The sequence below is a fragment of the Camelus bactrianus genome, chromosome 7 (assembly GCF_048773025.1).
Source record: "Camelus bactrianus isolate YW-2024 breed Bactrian camel chromosome 7, ASM4877302v1, whole genome shotgun sequence".
Lineage (NCBI taxonomy): Eukaryota > Metazoa > Chordata > Mammalia > Artiodactyla > Camelidae > Camelus > Camelus bactrianus.
The window spans coordinates 38,521,759-38,541,583 of NC_133545.1; the positions used below are offsets into that span (position 1 = coordinate 38,521,759).

General features: G+C 38.0%; 1 protein-coding gene across 4 annotated transcripts in view; it reads right to left on the bottom strand.

The window, feature by feature from the left end:
- The window catches only part of BBS9 (Bardet-Biedl syndrome 9), a 462,928-nt gene that overhangs the window by 251 nt on the left and 442,852 nt on the right, over positions 1-19,825 (bottom strand). For 2 of the 4 annotated variants that reach the window (XR_012508123.1, XR_012508124.1), the window contains 2 exons: positions 5,038-5,193; positions 1,029-1,088 (listed from right to left, as the gene is read on the bottom strand). The gene's annotated coding sequence lies outside the window, so the exon portion shown is untranslated. The remainder of the gene's footprint in view (positions 1-1,028; positions 1,089-5,037; positions 5,194-19,825) is intronic. The other 2 variants (XR_012508125.1, XR_012508126.1) reach the window with 2 other exon arrangements.

Here is a 19,825-nt window from a genome sequence, read left to right on the forward strand (position 1 = left end):
GTTGCTCTTGGTTTACTTTAATCTCACCTTTGGGCCTCTTTAACACATCCCACCCCACTAAAGGGAAAATAAGATCAACAGAGGAGGCTTGAACAATGAAACATTTCTCTGCTCCTCTCCCCGCCTCCCCCACCCCATTGCCCCAGACCCCCTAAGGCCAAGATGGACCCTCATGCCTCATGAAACTTCAGATAATATTGGGGGGAGGGTCAGAATGACCTCACCGGCTCGTACAGACAGGATCTGTATGGGTCATCGGGGAGATGGGATCAGACACAGAGCAACCCCTTGTGCTGGGGACAGTATCAGAGGGTCCCATTATCTGCAGAAGGGATGTGAAATTGGAGCAACTCCAGCTGAGAAGGCAGCAAGCCACACCATTGCCATGAAATATACGGTGTTGGGCCTGCCACTAAGCCGACTGGCTTTGATCTTGGTGAACTTTTGAATCATGTGTGACTAAAGAATTCTTCACAAAGAATTATTTCAGCTTTCTGAGTTAATGAAAAGCCAGCCTGTACAATTTATGGAAGCAAGAGACCAAGCATTAGAGGGAGGGAAAAAAAAGTCATAAAAAATCCCCAGGAGCCTTTAATGCGACAGTCCTCATGGTCTGTGTGGATCTCTAACTCCACATTTTTCTGTCAGATTTATTGGGTTTTATTGGAATTCACTCTTCTCAGCACTGGGGTTTGTGGAGATAATCTTCGGGAGAAAAATGTGTCTGAGGCGAAATGAATCAGATTGATGAGGCAAAACCAAGTTAGCCCCTAATTATTGGGCAGGATCAACCCTCTGTAGGCCACGTTGCAAAGCCAGCATCACGTAAGCACCACCACGGTCCCAGGAGGCAGAGGAGTCTCTGATACCTGGGATCAATCGGTCGTAACTGATGTAGCAAAGCACCACAAAATCAACCTGCTGTTCTCATTGTGTGAGGTAGTTCTGCTTCCTAACCCACTTCATGGTAGACAGTGTATTCTCAGGGGAAAAGCAATGTCGGCTGCTAGGGGAAAGTGACCACTCACAAGCAGAGTGCGTGTCTCTTCTGAAATGGATAATGTCTGTGTGCGTTGGCTGGGAATCTGCTGTAGAGCCATCATCCAGAGAGTAAATCACAGGATACATGCAAAGAGAGAAATTAGAGCAAAAAGGTTAAGACGTGAGTCATCTCAGATGTGGGAAACCATCTCTCTCCCAAGGCTGGGCATTGTTCACCTTCATTTATCCTTTCCCAAGACTTTTCTTTCAAGAAGAGATTAAAGACAGCAGTGATCTCTGAGAAGTCTTCATTCTTTATGCTGTGCTAATAATAAATCTAATCCCTTTTGCTAGTTATTTCTCTAAATAAAAAATGTTTTCTCCATAAGCCATCCTCTGGATGGAGAGAGGGTAGTGCTTGGGATGATCTCCCTGCACGGGGAGGCAGCCTAGTGCAGAGGTTAAGAGCTCAGTCTCGGCCCTGAGCCCCTTCCTGGATAAGCTCCCTCCCTTCCTAGTTGGGACTTTGCACTTACTCTCTAAGCCTCAGTTTCCTCTTTCCTCATGGAAGTAATGGTGTCTCCCTACTCAGGTTTGTATAAGGACCAGATGAGAGAATAGATAATGAATACTTTCTGGTACGCAGCAAGCCCTCAGTAAGTATTAAATGACATCCTAAAACTAGGTGCCTTGAAAAATAGATTATAGATTATAGGTTATGTTCTTTGTACTTAATTTTAAGAAGCTTTCAAATTGGAGAAGAAACATGTTATTTAAAAAACAGAACAACTAGAATGTAAATAACATCCATTTATTATTCTAGTATAGCTTTCAAGTTCACAAATTCCCATTAGCTATTTTTTAGGATGTACCTATGTGTAGGCATCATGCCAGATGATATGATGTACATTATCTAATTTTAATTCTCAGAATAAACATATGGAGGAGATCACTATCTCATAGTCTTGAACAATGTTCAGTGAGGTTATAGGAGCAGCTCACAGTTTCAGAGGTAGGAGTCAGAGCTTGCATTTAAACTCAGGTTTTCTTATTCCAAGTCCAATACACTTTCTAGATACCACATTTCTTTCCAACTTGCTTCCTACTCGGTCATTTTCAAAATTCAAATAATGACTATATGCATAGACTTTATTACTACTAATAGCTAATCACATTATAAAATAGAAAGTATAATTATGTTATAATCTGTCCCTTAGACAAATACACATGTCTTTTGCAAATCAGGGAAAGTAAATTATGTGCCTCTTGGGCAATTAGTAACAATTAGGCATGGGATTAAAGAATATTGATCATTAAGTGTTGAAATTTAGAGGGGAAAAAAAAGAGAGTTGAGATGAAGATTATAGAGTGTTACAAATCTTTAAGAAAATAAAGTGAAGGGTTTGGTGGTGGGTGTTCTTTTTTTTTTTTTTTTTTTTTTTTTTTGGTCATTTGAAAAGGAAATCCACAAAAAAATACCTTCTCTCCTTAAAAATATCCTGTCAATAACTTGTGAATTCTTTCACAGCTGGTTAAAAGTAAGAATTATTAAAGTGCCCTGAGGGCTGTTTCTTTCTCTTTTTCTTCCCTATCCAACATTCCACAAAATAAAAGAAAGCTAATCTGTCAGTTCTTATCCTCCTCCAATACCATTTTTAGAAGACACAAGGTCCTCATGCCGGGCCATACTGAATTCCCAACTCATGCTTGGCATCTCTGGGAAGAAGACTCCCATTCCTGCTGGTGGCACAGAGGAAGGTGAAGGGCTCTTGACTGGCTGGGGCAACACTTCAATAGACCTGTATTCTCTCTGCTGGAAGCCGTGATGCCGGAGTTGGTGGGAGTCTTGGTTGACCAACAGAGTACCACAGACTGAGTGGCTTAATCTACAGAAATGTGCTGTCTCACAGTTCTGGGGGCTAAAAGTTCAAAACCAGGAGTGTGCAAGGCTGATTTCTTCTGATGGCTGTGAGGGAAGGATGTGTCCCAGACCTCTCTCCTTAGTTTGTAGACGGCCATCTCCTCCGTGTGTCTCTTCGCATTGCCTTCCCTCTATGAGTGTTGGCATCCAAATTTCACCTTTTATAAGGCTAGTAGTCCTATTGGATTAGGAACCCAGTCTACTCCAGGATGACCTCTTCTTAATGACATCTGCAATGACCTTATTTCCAAATAGTCACATTTTGGGGTTCAACTTATGGATTGGGGTTGACACAATATGACTGGAATTTGTACATGCTGCAGGTTCTAATTTTAAGGTTAGAATTATAATGAGTTACAACTGTATCTTGATTCTGTGTTGTCTATAAAGTCTGTGGGAAAATGTGAATTTACATAAAATGGGATGCTTTTATATCTTCTTCCCACTTGCCAAATTACTCAGATTAATGGATGAATGGTAAGACATTATCAAATGTAGTTTATCCTTCTCAGTGAGTACCCACGTAATCTATTGGTAATCTATTGCTCTGAGACTCACCTAAATATTTTTGCAGCATGACACAGCATTTCTGCAGCATGACTCAATCCAGGACTTCAACATATGAATTGAGGTTGACACAAGTGAGCCCTTAACAGTGGGTTATGGCCCTGGAATTTTGTCTGGGAAAGACTGATTCTAGTCACTGAAAGGATAAGTTGAGTATTAGCCAAATAACATCACCTGCATTAAAGTACTTTCTAAGAGCCATAGTACAAGTGAAGGTGTCTTTATGATTATAATAATTCTTGCAAATTATTTCCCCTGAGAAAATAGACTCCACCAGTGTAGTCATGAGCTCTAAAATGGCACTCTGACACTTGAGATATCTAACTTGTTTTAGTGTGTATCTAACACCCTGAACTAAAAGGAGGAAGAAGCAGGATTGGGAATGGGAAACCAGTAAAATAATATCCAGACTCATTATTATGTTTGAGTCACAGTTCACACTTAGTAAGACAGACAAATGTTTCCCACTGGGAAGTAAGGTTTGGGGCTTATTCTATGTAATTCATTTACATTTCAGAGTAGCAGAGTCAGCTCCAGTGTGACCTTCTCTGGACACTTTAGTTGGAGACCTCCCCCTGTGCCCCACTACCACGATGAATAATCTGCCTACCCATGGACTCCCCAGCACCCTATGTTACTTCAGCATGGTTACTGCTGGGTTACTGATGTGACTCCTTCAAGAGACTGTGAAATCCTTGAGGAAAGAGACCATGATTAATCCCTACAGCCACAATACAAAGAAAAGTACAGTAAACGTTTGCTAAATGAAAGGAGTTCAGTAAGTGTTTCCTGAATTAAAATTGGATAAACATAGACCATCTTAACTCAAGAATACCTGTGAATATCTGACTGTCCCTACTAGACAGAGAGGGATGGCCATCCCTCACCTTTTCTAAAGATAGCACAGAGGGGAAAAGTAGAATGGATCTGGAGCTGCACTGTCAATGCCACTCACCCTGGGACTGGTGCTGGCTACTTACACCAGACTCTTGCTGGGATGTGCATAAGTGACATCAGAGAGCACAAACCACAGCTGACTCCCTTGTGAAGATGCAAAGATTATTTTACATAATTTTGAGTGTGTTTTAATAAAAAGTATTAGGATTCAATCTTTGTCCTCCTTTATCTTGAGCTATCTTTGCTGAATCTCTGGCCAAAGCTGATAGTTAAAAAAAAATCACAATAGTTCATCTTTCATGAGAACTTCTCTATGGCATTTACCCCTATTTTATTTGGGCACATTTGGTTTCTCCCCAAAGGACTATATCAACTGGCCTTAGCACATCTTAGAAATGTGTTTACACTAAAACACTCTTGAAACTGAATCTTCGAGATGACCCAAATCTAAAGGGACTGTTATTTTTTTAATGCAACTCTGTTTTCTCTAAATTTGCTTTTGTGAAACTAAATTCCCTTACAAGCTGGGGATAGGCCAGGAGGCAATAAGCAAACTTAACTCCTTATCACTACAAATGATGCCAAGAGGGGAAAAGTTGACTTCATTTGAGTTTCTATCTCTGAACTAGCTCAGCACGTGGCCAATCTTTTGGCAGTCCCAAGTTAACTACCTTCCAAAGTGCTGTCTTCAGATGTCTTCTTGAGCTACCTTTGCGTTCAAATTCAAGCACTCAATGGAAAGAAGTTCAGAGAGTTGTTCCAGGACCCCAGGATGATGTGCTTTTGGCTGAGTCCAAGTTCATCTTACTTTGACAACACTCTTCAGGCTGCAAAAGAAAACAAAATTTACGTTCTTATTCGGTGGAATTTTCATCAGAAGAACTCCAAGCACTTAAGGAAAAAAAAAGGATTCCCTTTACTTTTCATCTAACTGTTGTATATGTGCACTGTTCCAGGGCTGTGATAACTAGCCTTTACCTTGGGAGAAGAAAAGACAGCTCTTATTATTTATAAGATACTTTATAACAGACTAGTTCAGTGCAGTACAGATAAACCCTTCTCTTGCTCCATGAAAGACAGTGTCAAGGGTAGATATGCAGTTTGAGGGGGAACTATACAGTAGTGAGAACACAGTATGAAACACACCTCCTCTCTGGGCCATGAGGAAGATGATTTGTGTTCCTTTATACATTTAAATCTGGAGATGGATGAACATTGAAAGAAATTCCCTTACAACTCTGAATAGCCAGCATGTGGGATAGAGTTATAGCTGCATTAAGCCAATGCCAAATTATGGATAAAAACTGCAAAATCTTTTCCTAGCTTCTGGACGCTGCTCAGATTCCTTGGTTCGTGACCCCTTCCTCCTTCTCTGAAGCACATCATTCCAACCTCAGTTTCCCTCCTTCTGTCTCCCTGACTTTGATCCTCCTGCTTCCCTCATTTAAGGATTCTTGTGCCTACATTCTGTCCAGCGTTCTTCACATTGAAAGTATGCAAAAAATATCTGTTGAATGAAAGACAAATATACAAATGCCTTACTTCATTCAGTAGAAATGTTAAGAAGTTAAATGTACATCAAAGTGCTTAGGAATTTTTCATATTTATAATCCTCTGTTAAACGAACTGGGTGGGAATGCTACTTAAATCAACTCTGTGGAAAGTTATTTTATAAAGTGAAGAATTCTGCTCTACTGCAAAAAAATCCCCTCCAGATCAGCTGCTATTGCAAGTTTAGATTTCTCTACATATATCAGAGAATCACAAACTATTCTAATAAAATGAATTTGAGCAGATACTTTCATATTGCATTTTGCATTTGTTTTTAAATATATACTTATATTTGGATATTTAGAGCAAAATAAAATCTAAAAACAACTGCCAGAATATTTATAAATAAATTTCCCCATGTTTAAAATGGGGAACTGGGACCAGCACACTAGGTAATGTCTCCTGTGGCTGTAAACTATCAAATGAAGAATAGTTAAAATTATACATAGGCATTTAATGAGAATTAAAACATTGTGCTCAAGTCTTTGCATTCAGAACAACGCTAATAAATCAAAAAACTCTCAGGAATTTTTTTTAATCACATGAGGAAAATTCTCTCTCAACTTTAAGTTTTGTAATCTTATTAAAGGAAACACAAACGCTGACCTCTCAGTCATGTTTAGAAAAAGTAATTCCATATGTTGATTAAATTAGAAAAGGTAATTATGTCAGAGGTCAAACGTGTAGAAAGTAAAGACAAACCCTAAGGTAAAGCCACCTTATGACCACCCCTTTCCCCTTGAGATTAATCTTTGACCATGGGAGAAGATTATAGAGCAGGTAGAGTAGGTGACAGGTGAGTAAGAAGGGATTCAAACTGTGGATCTGCCATTTAATGAAAATTAAAACAACGGTGGGGAATTGCAACAAAATCCTTTTAATCATTGCCCTGGCATCTCCCTAGTGCCAGCTATTAAACCTCCAGCCCTCCTGGGCTTTATGGCCTGTGCTCCTGTTTCCACTTTTCAATCTTTAACTTCTAAGGAGTGTTTGGCAAGAAAAAAACAATTTAACAACTCAGGGTCTTTCATCTAGATTTGCTACAAGAAGAGTTCAGTTACAGGCTGACTTGGGGAGTATTCTGGACTTCTTTTGGCCTCCCAAGATTTACCAAACATCTTCCAGTGAGGAATCAGCAAACTGAGTCCAAAGCATGTCGCAAGAGTGTTACATCATTATCTCCTTGCTTACTGAGTGGGATTCAGCATAATCTTTCTCAATTTAAAGCTTGTCTTTCTGACAGACTCTGTAAGAAAGAGGTTTAACGGGAACAAAGGAAGGAACACCTTGAAAATCGGCCTCACCAATTCCCCGACTCAAGAACACCTCACTCAGGCTGGTGGCCACGTGTACCACACATAGCAACCATGATACCTAATTATGCTGCCACTAGAGGAACAGTTTGTACTTGTCAATCACACAACTGCACAAGCAGAAAACTGCTGCAGGCCAGCCTATTCACAAATATGCCTTCTCCTGACCAAAAACATGCACAGTGATGTAGTCTTCCTACAGCGTCTATTGTTTGAGACTTGCAAAGAATGTTAGGTTTTATGTACGGTGAGTTTGTGGAAGAACTAGCTTATAGAGCTAGAGACACGACTGAGGAGATTTTTTTCCCCCTTAATGTTGAAGACCAGCCTGGTTGACCCTTCACTATCTACCTCTCTCACTAGATTTCAGGCCCCAGGTCTGTCTGTCATTTTTAACATCAAAATCTTTTAGTTAATTTTCTTGTCAAGTGTATTTTTTTCCTATACAGCATGTATATAAATAATGTCCAAACTATACAGCAGTCAGGAAAACATATGTGAAAATATGTAATTATAAACATTCACTTCTTAGGCCAGAATTCAGGCCCTGAAATTCAATAGCATCTCAGGAGGCAACATCAGAGCTGTAGTCACACGTAAACTTAGCTGGCCCATCCTGGGAGATTTGCAGATTCAAACAAATCAGTTTGATGAACTGGGTGTGGTTTTAGAAGGTCAGGATCATTATACCTACTTTTTTCAGCACCATCTGCCCCAGAAACCACCCTTCTCTAAAACTGAATTTTAATGTGTGTTGCCTCATTAACAAGAAGCATAAACCATGCCTAACACAAGTATCTTTTCAATCTACTCATACATTCATTCCATGAGGGCAAGAACCAAGTCTTTGTGGAAATATATTCAACACTAAACTCAGTGCTTGACAAATGTTAGGTCTGCACTGAGTAGTTAATAGATTGAATAAATCCTACTAACTTAAGTCAACTTTGAAAGGTTTCTCAGAGTTTCAATATTCTAAGAGTTTGTGCGTGAGAGTCATAGGTTCCGCAAGCTTTTTAACATGAGTCTGGCAGGATCATGAAATGATTGCCACTCTAGCTAGATTTTCTTTTCTTTATGGAAGGACGTAGGTTTTGTGTGTCTTTTTTTAATGCCTCCAGGACCTAGCACTACTTGCAACCAATTCTGGTGTTGGCTAGAAGGCAATATTTCACCTCCAAAGGTTATGATCAATGAATAAACTGTGAATTTTGTTACATTTATCTTAGCTCAAGACAACTTTTTATCTCTGCACAGGAAAGTTGAGTAGGATGAACCTTAGAGATTATCATATTAAGTGAAGTAAGTCAGACAGAGAAAGATAAATATCATATGATGCTGCTTATATGTGGAATCTAAAAAAAAAATACAAATTTTATTTATAAAGCAGAAATATACTCACAGACATAGAAAACAAACTGTGATTACCAGTGGGGAAGGGGGGCAGACTAGATTAGGAGTTTGGGATGAACAGATACACATTACTATATATAAACAGATAAACAACAAGAACCTACTGTATAGCACAGGGAACTATATTCAATTTCTTGTAATGAGCAAATGGAAAAGAATCTTAAAACATATATGTATATGTATAACGGAATCGCTTTGCTGTACACATGAAACTAGCATTGTAAATCCACTGCACTTCAATAAAAAAAAGAAAAAAGAAGGAAGTGATGTAAAAAGAAATGAAATGATGAAAACAAGATCAATAAGAGTAAACAAAGAATCTAGAATTGTTTTTAACTCTTTTCACTTGGCACATGGGTTGTTGCTTCTCTGTTTTACCTCAAAGTAATAAAATAGCATTTCCCTAAAATATGCAGTAAAATGTGCTTTTCAATCATTTCAATCTTTCCTTTAGTCTCAACTGGTAAATTCTCTGTGATAAGAAAAAAGGACCATTATTAATCATTTTGATAACCTTGTGTTTAAGAGCTGACTTAAAGCACTAATGGATACAGGTAGAAATAATGACAATTGCAACTCTTACTTGAACAGTCTGAAAAGATTTTCATGTTCATTGTTATCTTAGAAAAAGAACCACAGAGTTTACTACTTCTAAAAGAAATGGAGCAGATGACTTTCTTTTCTAATTTACCCAGAAATCTTCCCTTCCATAGATTTACCACTTAAATTCTAATATCCAGTACAATTCTGTCACTGTAAATACATCTGCAATATGATGATACTGTCTTTTAAAAGAAGACAGAACCTAGAGCTTCCCTGTTGTTCTTCAGGGAAGTCAGCTCTGGGAGAGATCCTTATTCTCTCCATGCAGTGTTCCCTAACAGCCCACGAATTGGTCACTATTGAATAATATATAATATATATAAGACATAGACTCTATCTAATACTATAGCATTTATCATACTGTATTTTGTGTGTTTCTTCCATGCTTACTCCATTCCCACCATCCAAAGTGGATTGAAAACTCATCACAGAACAGGCTACGTCTCACTCATGGTTTTTATCCCTAGTACCTAATAGAGGACCAGAATAATACTAATAGGTCCTTAATAGATGTCTGACCAAAATATGATCAAAAGAATGAACTAAAAAGTGATTCAATTAATGCTAAAATTTTTTCTGAAACTCTTCTTTAAACTACCTTCAGAACCATTTTTTTGCAAGGCATCCAAGAAAATGATTCTTACTACTTTACAGTGACACCTCATGTATAAATTAAAATACTTCGTGCTTTATTCACACAACATGGTTGTGAGGTTTACACAGTGGAATTCATCCTTAAAAGGATGAAATTAATTGAGAATATCCAATAGATCATGCTTCAGATCTGAAGGCAGCATAGGCACCAGAATCCACTCTCGCATGAGACTAACTATGAAGGAGGCCATATTTATTTCTATTATTTTCATTATCGTTTTATAGATACACTTCATGGGAGAAAATGTTTACCACTATTCTGAAATTAATTAAGCTCAGCAATGACCTAGCCACACTGTGCTCCCCATGGAAAACTAAGCAAAGCCAGAAAAACTAATATAGCAACTCACATACTGTCCATGTCAAATCATCTCTGATCCTAAAAAAGGAGATTGAGAATTTGTACGTGATTAATCCATCCCCTTTTATGAATGATCTAATTAGAAAAACTCATCTTAACCTCAACAGGGGAGTTTTAATATTGAGCTAGAATTCTGAACATGCCTCAAATGATAGGGTTATGTTTCAATTCCATTGCAGCCCTTTGTGGGAATACCTTTTTAGAAAATTCAGAAATAGACAAACCTAGCTCACTGTTAAAAAAAAAAGTCCCTTTTGTGGTACCAGTCTGAGTACAAGGATTTTCACAGAACATGACAGCTGTTTTCTTAGAGAATTATACACAGAGTTCATAGAGAAGTACAGCAGAGTGTAACCTAATAGACCACATTAGTATATATTTTGTGTGTATAATGCATACATGCATATCAGATTATACTCTAATCTAATATACTGCTGGTAGGGGTCAAACTGAACAGCAAAGAGGAAGAAATTGGCTTCTTAAAGAAACCTATATAAAATCAGCCATAGATGACAAAGCACAAGCTCACCAACACACACACCACACACTCAAACTCACACACACACATCCTGCAGTGCCTATTCCTGACTCATACGGCAGACACCTCTACATCTTGACTCCAAGATTTGAGAAGCCCTTTAATTTCTAATAAAACCACATGTAGGGGCGGAAGAGAGGGAGGTGACTAACATTTCTGGAGTGTCGGAGTCATTCTGAGGCAATTCATCAACTGAATCATTTTCACTGTCCCATTCAATGTTGATTCTCATATTTGTAATCTTGGCTTATGCTGTCTCATTAACATGGAATATTCTTTTACTTTCTCTTCACCTGGGTAACTCCTACTCTTCTCTTAAGATCTGCTTCTCAAGTCTCAGGTGCCACCCTCTCGAAAGCAATCTTTGACATGTTCCCAGCCCCCAGGGCTGGGCTGCTCATCATCTGTGCTCCCACAACACAGGCCTCCATCCCAGCACTTCCACTCTCTATCCTAATAATCATTCCTGTGCTTCCCCCACCCCCTCACCTAATAAACTGTTATCAAGGATTTCTGGCTTACCTGTCTTTGCATCACCAAGCATAATTCCTGGCACTTAAAAGGAGTTTAAGAAATGTTTGTTAAATAAATAAGTGAACTAACTTCTTAATTCATTTAATATTATCAATAACTCTGATATTAGTTTCCCCAGCTTATGGGAGAAGACACTGAGTTTGCAAAATTGTTTAACTCATTCAAGTTCACACAGTGCATAAGGAACAATCAGGATTCACACTCTGAAATAATTAGAAGGCCAATAATTTTTGCTTTGCACCAGATTAAGAGATTGGAAGCAAAAATGAAGAGCCTCAAATTTTTTAAATTATCATGAGCAGCATGGGGCACTGACCTTAAAGAGAGACCCACACAGTGAAGGGCCCATTGACCAGGAGGCCCTTATTTACCTCATCACCATTCTCCTCCCAGAAATACTTGGCATCTTTGGCTAACTTAATGTTGACGGTCTAAGGCAACTAAACATAGAGTCAAAAGTTCAAAATTCCATGAAAACCAAACCTAATTATTGTAAAAGGAGGAAAGAGGATTTGTTTGGTTTCTTTAGCATTCAGGTATTAAATTGTATCTGGAGTCAGAGAAAGCAATGTTCCATTTCTGCAATATTCTGATGTAAAAGTTAATACCAGAGTCTTCACATTTAAAGATGATACAGTGAAAGGACATTCCGATCTCCTTATCCTTTCAAAAATTATTCCCAAACAGTAAGCAGAATGAGAAACAGAAACACAAATTCTGTCTTCAGGAGTATTAAGAGACATCTAAAACCTTCTAATGCAATACATAGATAGAGAAAGAGGATGGACCCAATAGGGTGCAAGAGGGTCAGAATAAGTGCCTCTGGATGGCGCTATTGATGAGAAGCAAGCTGAGTCACTGTGAAATGCTGGAAATGCTCAGGCACTGGAAACACCATGAAGGCAGTGGGGAGGAGGAAGGATGAAAACAGGAGGGTTATTTAAAGTTCAGGTTAGAGTCTGTTATTTTTTTTTTTAAGGAGAACATTTTTTTTAGTATTTTCCTTTTTTTTTTAAGTTCTTCTAGGTTTTTTTTGGGGGGGGGCGTTTGCTTTTTGTTTTGTTTTTTTTAGTTTTCTTTGTTAGGGGGAATTAGGTTTTTTTGTTTGTTTTTAGAGGAGGTGCTGGGGATTGAACCCAGGACCTCATGAACGTTAAGCATGCAATCTACCATTTGAGCTATGCCCTCCCTCTAGAGTCAGTTATGATTCCAGGTTCCATCCTTATCTACTGAAACCCTTTCCCCATCAGAGACAGATGGTATGGTCTCTGGAGAAACTGAATTAGAGAGGCTCCTGAAACAAGGATATCAGACTAAAAATAAGTATTAAGTCAAAGTCTGAACACTGAACAATGACACCCCCCAGGCTCCCTTTCCCACACACCTCTGAACACCAGCAGTCAAACATAAAGGCAGGAAATTGGAAGATTCTTCTGAGGTACAATCCCACTGAAAAGATACTGAGATCTGGGTTTGGGGCCTGTTAACAACTAGATCACATTACTGTGAAGCATCACACAAACTTCTAGTTAGCTTTTTTTTTTTTCAGTAAACCATTTATCACCCATGAAAAGATAGCCAAGGATTACTAAACATTTAAAGAAAGCTTCCAAGATGAACAGGGAAACTAAAACAAATAAACAAAAGGGAACTCAGAGATTACTGAGACAGTGCAGGAAGCAGTAGACCATTTCAAAGGAACCGTGAAACAAGAACAGGTTGCTATATAAGGGAAATAATCAGAGAAAAGGAAAGAGTTCTTCAATATTAAAAGTGTAACAGCTAAATCTTTTCAGTCAGCAAAAAGTTAAAATGTCAAGTCAAATAAATCTCCCCAAAACTAGAACAAAAACTCAAAAGGATATATAATGGAAAAAATAAGATAGAGAATTTATTCAGGAAGTCCAATTTCCAGAAATAGAGACTAGAGAATGCAGCAGAAAGAAAATTATCAAAGAAATAATATAAGAAAAATTTCCCAGACACTAAATTGGAAGGACCCACTGAGTGCCCAGCATAATTGGGAAAAAAATAAGAAAAAACTCCACCAAGGCATATTACCATGAATCTACCAGAACACTGACATTAAAGAGAGGACCTTAAAAGCTTCCAGAGAAGAAAAAAGTTATATACAAAGGACTAGAAAAGAGAATAACATCAGCCTTCTCATAACAATATCAGAGGCAATATTAGGCCTGAAAAATGCTGAGAGGAAAAAAATTTCAAGAATCTTATACCTTGCCAAACCATAAATCAAGCACAATAATAAAATAAAGATAGTTTAAGGCATGCAAAGTCTCAAATGTACCCTTTTTCCCTGGGAAGTTACCAAAGGATACATTTCACCAAAATAAGAGAGTAAGCTAAAAAAGAGGGAGAAACAGAATCTAGAAATCAGATGATACAACAGACAGGAGCATAACAGAGGGAATTCCCAGGGTAGCAACTGGGCAACTGGCCCAAAGACAGTCCTCTCTAGAGAGGGAGTAAGATAATTATTACCTATAGAAAAAGCAAAGTTACAAAAAAAAAACAGGAAGAAGAATCATGAGATATAACTTAGCTCCACTGATACATATGTCTGCATGTATCACTAAATAGGAATATAACCAAAGATTCTGGTATTATTGCATGTAACACCAGGTGCTGTTGTTCACAGTGCAGTGCTGGTCTCCATGAGCCAACAGCAGGATGGCCAGGAGGAGAGTACAGGAAACAGCCTGCTAGCTGGTGAGCCTGTTTGTATCTTCTCTAACAAGGCTTACCAAATACTAATTGCATAAATTGACAAATCAATCTATTTTAGAATTGAATCACCTGTATATGTATTTTTCTTTCTGCCCAACAGGACAGTTTCATTACATACCCAAACATCAGACATGCTGAGTAAAAGAGAATTTGTAGAAATTATTCTCCAACAATCCTCAAATCCTTAAGTTTATTTCAATTTGTTATACTTTTTTTGGTAAGCTATTAAGTTTTTTGAGCCTCAAAAAATATTGAGAACTATGCTTTATTAAGTGTCTATTTTGATCCAGTCACTTTACAAACAACTATTTTCCTCCTCATTCACCATCTTACAAGGTAGGAAATTATTACTATACATGAATTATTTTTAAACAAATTACCTGAAATAACAAATTGGCCAAGTGATTAATCAGGTAAAAATGAGTATTTCTGGACATAGATTTTTCTGATATATTATTTGTCATTTTGATGTATCATTAAGTAGTGTTGGTGCTCTTTATGAGTTTTTATGCATTTTTCAGATTTTTTACTTTGGAGAGCAATCCAAAATTTTATCTGTATTTGTCATTTTTTTGTCCATTTTCCAGATTGCTCATTTTCAAATATTTTATTTATTTTTAACCAATTCTGCCTACCCTGTTTGTCTAGCAATATTTTTTGTGAGTTTAAAATTTTAATGTCCAGTTCTAAGTGAACTGATTGAAAGTAAAATGACCCAGAAATGGTTGTTTCTGATCAGTGATTCATGTACTGGTGATGTCTGTGTAACCCAGAATGATTTTCTGATTCTTACTAAGAGTTTTTAATTTTAATTAATTTCTTTAGATATTTCACCACTTTCTAAGTACTGTGTTTTTGAAAAAATGTAAACACATTTTCTAGTAGTCACGCCAACTTTGCCTTTCTTAAAATAAAAGGACCTGCACGATCTAGATGCACAGTAACGAACTTGAGAAAAAGGCACAAGGCCTACTGGGATGTTCAAACAACAAGAAATAGTCTAGACAAATATTTCTTAGCTTTTTATTCCACATTCCATTGTTAAAAATAACCTATGAGTGACTTCCTCAGGAATATCTAGCAAAAATTGTGCAAAAATAAATTAAATCATTGTGCAATAAAATTTCCAGAAATACTGGCTAGAGAGGCAAAAATGGGCATTATTTTCACTCATATTTTACATTTGTTGATTTTGTCCTGATAATTCTTTTAGTTTATTTTACCTTTTATTTCTAACTTAATTTGTTTTCATATGACTGAAATGACTTAATTCATTTTCAATGCCTTTTAAATAAATTCTAAATATAAGGAATCTCAAAAGCAAACAAAGAAAACATTAGAATATATTAAAAGTTGCTAAACCATCCTAGAAGTTACAAAACAAGATTTTTAAACAAATATTCTTCTTAAAACACCTTTACAGTGCATTAAAAGTTGTAATAACTAGTATTTGAACAGCCAGATGCAGAAAATATTAATATTCAACCAAAAATTATTTTTACATATTAACTGGAAAGTAAGTAATTTGTCTCTGTTGCTTTTGTTATTGTCAGGTTACCAATGAGGAAGCTGAGGATGGGAGAAGTTATGCAACTTGTTAAATGTCATACAGCTAGTAAGGGCAGAGCTGGACATAAATCCAGGCTTATTGATGCTTGTTGTTCCCTGGCTGGGCTTTATTTCCTGGTCAAGTGTTTGTCAAGTGAAAGTAAAGGAGAAAATCTTATGCCTAGGTATTTCATTTAAAACTTTGAGTTTTAAAAATAGCTTGATATGAGGGAAAATTGAAATCAGAGGTTAAAAATAAGACTTTTTGAGATTTGAGATGACTTTCACATATATTTCACAGATTCCTGATCCAGAATCTTCAAGATTTGACTATTCTGGCAAGTATGACCACCCCTCCCCCCAAAAAACCACACTGGATTCTAAACAATGCCTTTCTCTGCAGTAAAGGCCAGGCACAAAGAGAAAGGGCACCTGGGACAAGTGTTTTCTCTGCTTGTACACAGTTCCAAACTGGAATAGGGGTTTCTTTGCCAAAAGTCCCCAGGCTGCATCCAAGTTTCTTGGACTCCCTTCTTGATTTATCAAGCCAGAAACGTTTTTAAAAACAGGCAATGTATTTTGATGGGAACTGGTACATTTCCCTAATGTTCTAGCTGTCTAAAGGATGCGAATACTAAACACAGCACATACTCAGTCCAATGGCACATGCTGCCAGAGAGGAAGCCCCTTGACTACAATAGCAAAGCTGGATATAAACAGATAAATAAAACTAAAATATTTTTAAACAAAGCAAGCTAGATTCATGGCTTAGTTTTTTTAAACTATTCCCCCTTCCCCTTTAAAATATTAAATATATAAGTTTATTTGTAACGATAGTAAACAAAGCTCACTCGGAAATTCGTTATTATTTGGTTAGTCAGATCATCTTTTTTTTCTTTTCCAGAATCATCATTTAGAAGCATTTAAAAGGGGAGAGGAGTGTAAGAGAGCAAAGGAGTGTTGATCTCATTATATAAATTATTTCCTTTAATCCTTACAACATTCTTCTGAACAAGGTAGAATTATCCTACCCATTTTACAGATGGAATGGGAAAATTGAGGCTCAGAGAAATTAAGTAATTTGCTCAAGTTCACAAAGATAGTAAGCATCTGAACAAAGTTTGAGGCCAGGTCTGCTATTCCAAAGCCCCCATTCTACCCTGCATGTGGCAATGCCTCCCAAGGAGGGAGAGATTCTCAAACACTATTAAAGTTTCTGAAAAATTATTAACTTGAGGGGAAATTCATGTTGAAAGCAATGAATGAAGACTAAAGGTCACTTCCCTCTATGAATGCAGCCATCTCACCAAACACATCAGTCTTTTCTTGAGATGACCCCACTAAGTGGGAGGAAACCTAGGAACCAGGCTCACTTCCACCGACTGGAAATCCTTCTCAAGAATATTGATTGGATACTGCATTACCCTTTGGTCAGCTTTTTAAAAGTTAAACAAACGTGTGATCATCTCCTACAAATCACCCCTCCTGTCCACCACACAGAAGATAATACTACGAGTGTAAATTTTCTTATAGCTTCACTTTGCCTCATTCTGGAAGCTTCCCTCCCCCAGTCCTAATTCTCAGTGGTAAAATAGGGGGCTGGTGGGTAGGAGTCATAGCTGGAGTTTAGAATTGGTTGATGGCTCCCCATCCTCATTTGCCATGCATTTCAAAACAGGTAGGCTCAGGGCACACATCAATTCAGCTATCTGTGCCAAAGAACAGGCTTGGAGAAAAAAAAGCTGTTTCTTGTTTAATCTGTGGGCAATTTGTGGGAGTCATTCTGAAGATAAGCACAAGACAACTGGAAAGGGACATTTATTCTAAAAACACAGGAAGAGAAAAGGGCAGACAGAAAGGCCAAGGGGCAGGAATGGTTGTGGCATCACATAAGACAGCACTGGCTTTATCTATCAAGTCATAGAAGTATAATGAGCAATGGCAGAAACTGTCAAGGGGATATTGTGAGCATGAGAGCAGAGCCACCTTTTTTCTTCTGTACTTTTTTTTTTTTTTTTGATGGTGGGAGTACTTCTTGCACTACTGTTTTCAGCTTGCCAGAGCCTACAGGACAAGCTGTTCCCTCCCACTGGTAAACCTGTCCTTCTCACTGGTGTGTTACCCTTGGGGGAGCGCCATTTAGAACTCTAGGGTATTACCTGTATCAGTCCTTCTAGTTCTCCTAACTTTGGGGGGTATCTTAGTCACTTGGCTTAACTGCAGTGCTGTTACATTTCAGAGAGTGAAGAGTCTCTTGTAAGTATTAGAAGTGCACATTTATGTGCTGGTCCATTTTGTAAAGTCAATCAGATTTTGCTCTGAAGCATAACTCAAAGATAGATAACTTCGACATGAAGAACGTGCTGAATATATTCCAGTATCAAGGAAGAATGCTTATTCCCCCCCCCAAATGAATTATATATTAACATGATTATGCAGATGATCGCATGAAGCATCTATTTTGCTTTATCATCCTTGGTCTTCCAGAAAACCATATATCACTGTTATTTACAAAATCAATATGTCTTAATATTGTAAGAGAAATTCATAAATAATTTTTAAGTCTACACATTTGTCAAAGATATACAGATGCATGCTGAATTTCTTAGAGACTCTTGATTTAAAGTACTCTCTTCCATTGTAAGGTCATAATGCACAAACTATAGTTCAAATTTATGGTTCAGAAAACTCTATATAAAATGCCAGCTGAAACTCTCTAAGCAGTGGTGGGACCATGGGTTGCTCAACAAGGCAAAATGCTAAGATTACCCTGATGTGAATCAAGAGGTATTGCAGAAGCCCAACCCCAGAGACCAAAGACTGGACTGCAATCCTTGACCCTTGAGTCCACCATGCCTGGAATGGATTTCCACAGTGAAGGTCAGGCATGAGGTTTAATTCAGAAGCAGAACATATATGAAAGAGACCAAGCTTTATCTGTTAATCTTTCACAGTGGGGTTCACAGGTAGCCATTGCCAGAGGGAGTAGCTGGAAAGAGCTATTCATGTAAAGATGTTGATTTATGTAAAGATGTTGATTTATGCAAAGATGTGAATCTTTGCGAAAACAGCCAGCTCCTTATTTGTGTATATCATGTAGCATTTTGTTCACCTGACTGGGGCTCCAAGATGAGAAATGGACACCCTGAACAACTTATCCATGACATCAGATGCCCAGCACCTCTTACTCTTTGTCTTAGTCCTTTTGGCCTGCCATGACAAAATACCACAGACTGGATGACATAGAAACAACAGAAATTTATTTCTCACTGTTCTGGAGACTGGAAGTCCAGGATCATAGCACTGGAAGATTTGGTGTTTGGTGAGGGCTTTCTAGTCCATAGATGGCACCCTCTAGTCATAACCTTATGTGGTAGAAGGGGCAAGGGCTTTCTTGGGTCTCCTTTATAAGGACACAAATTCTGGAGCCGTCACGACCTAATCACTTCCTAAACGTCATATCTCCTAATTCTATCACCTTGAAGGTTAGGTTTCAACAAACGAATTGGAGGGGAGGGAGGAGGAACACGAACACTCAGACCATAGCAGTCTTCTTTTCTCTAATTAACGATCAACAGAAAGAAGACCAAAGTGGACAGATGAGTCAAGTGATGTCCAACAGGATGGCTTCATTTCCCTCCAAACCCTTTTTTCCAAGAATTAATATCGGTATACATTTCAAAATCTACAAAGAGGGTACTATAAATAAACCAAATACATTTATCCTTAATCCAAAATAGGTTAAATGAAGGTAGGGGAATGAAGCTCACCCTTTCTGGCTGGAATTCTGGCTCTGGATCAAACAAGAACTCATAAAGTCAGAGATCTCCAAATACCTGCTTCTTTTCGCCACATCTAAAAGTATAATGAACTATCTAACAGGCTTCTAAGATCCAGGAAGCTGCAGAAGCTCCCGTCTTCCCAGCTCTCAGGAATGACCACTTGCTATACAAAAGCCTCAGAGACATTGTCTAGACTCTGAGGTTTCCTTGGAAATCAAAAGTTGGATTTTCCAAAGTTGGGGACAAAGCAGTGAGGCATGCTTACAAGAAAGAGATTACCCAGGGAGACCTGCTGAGGAAGAGGATGACGAGAGTTTCTATACGTCTTGGGAACGACGAGGGCAAATGAAAGCAAATCCTGTGAGGATCTCAGTCCTCTAGCAAAGGATCAGCATCTCTTTTGCCCCAGGCTCC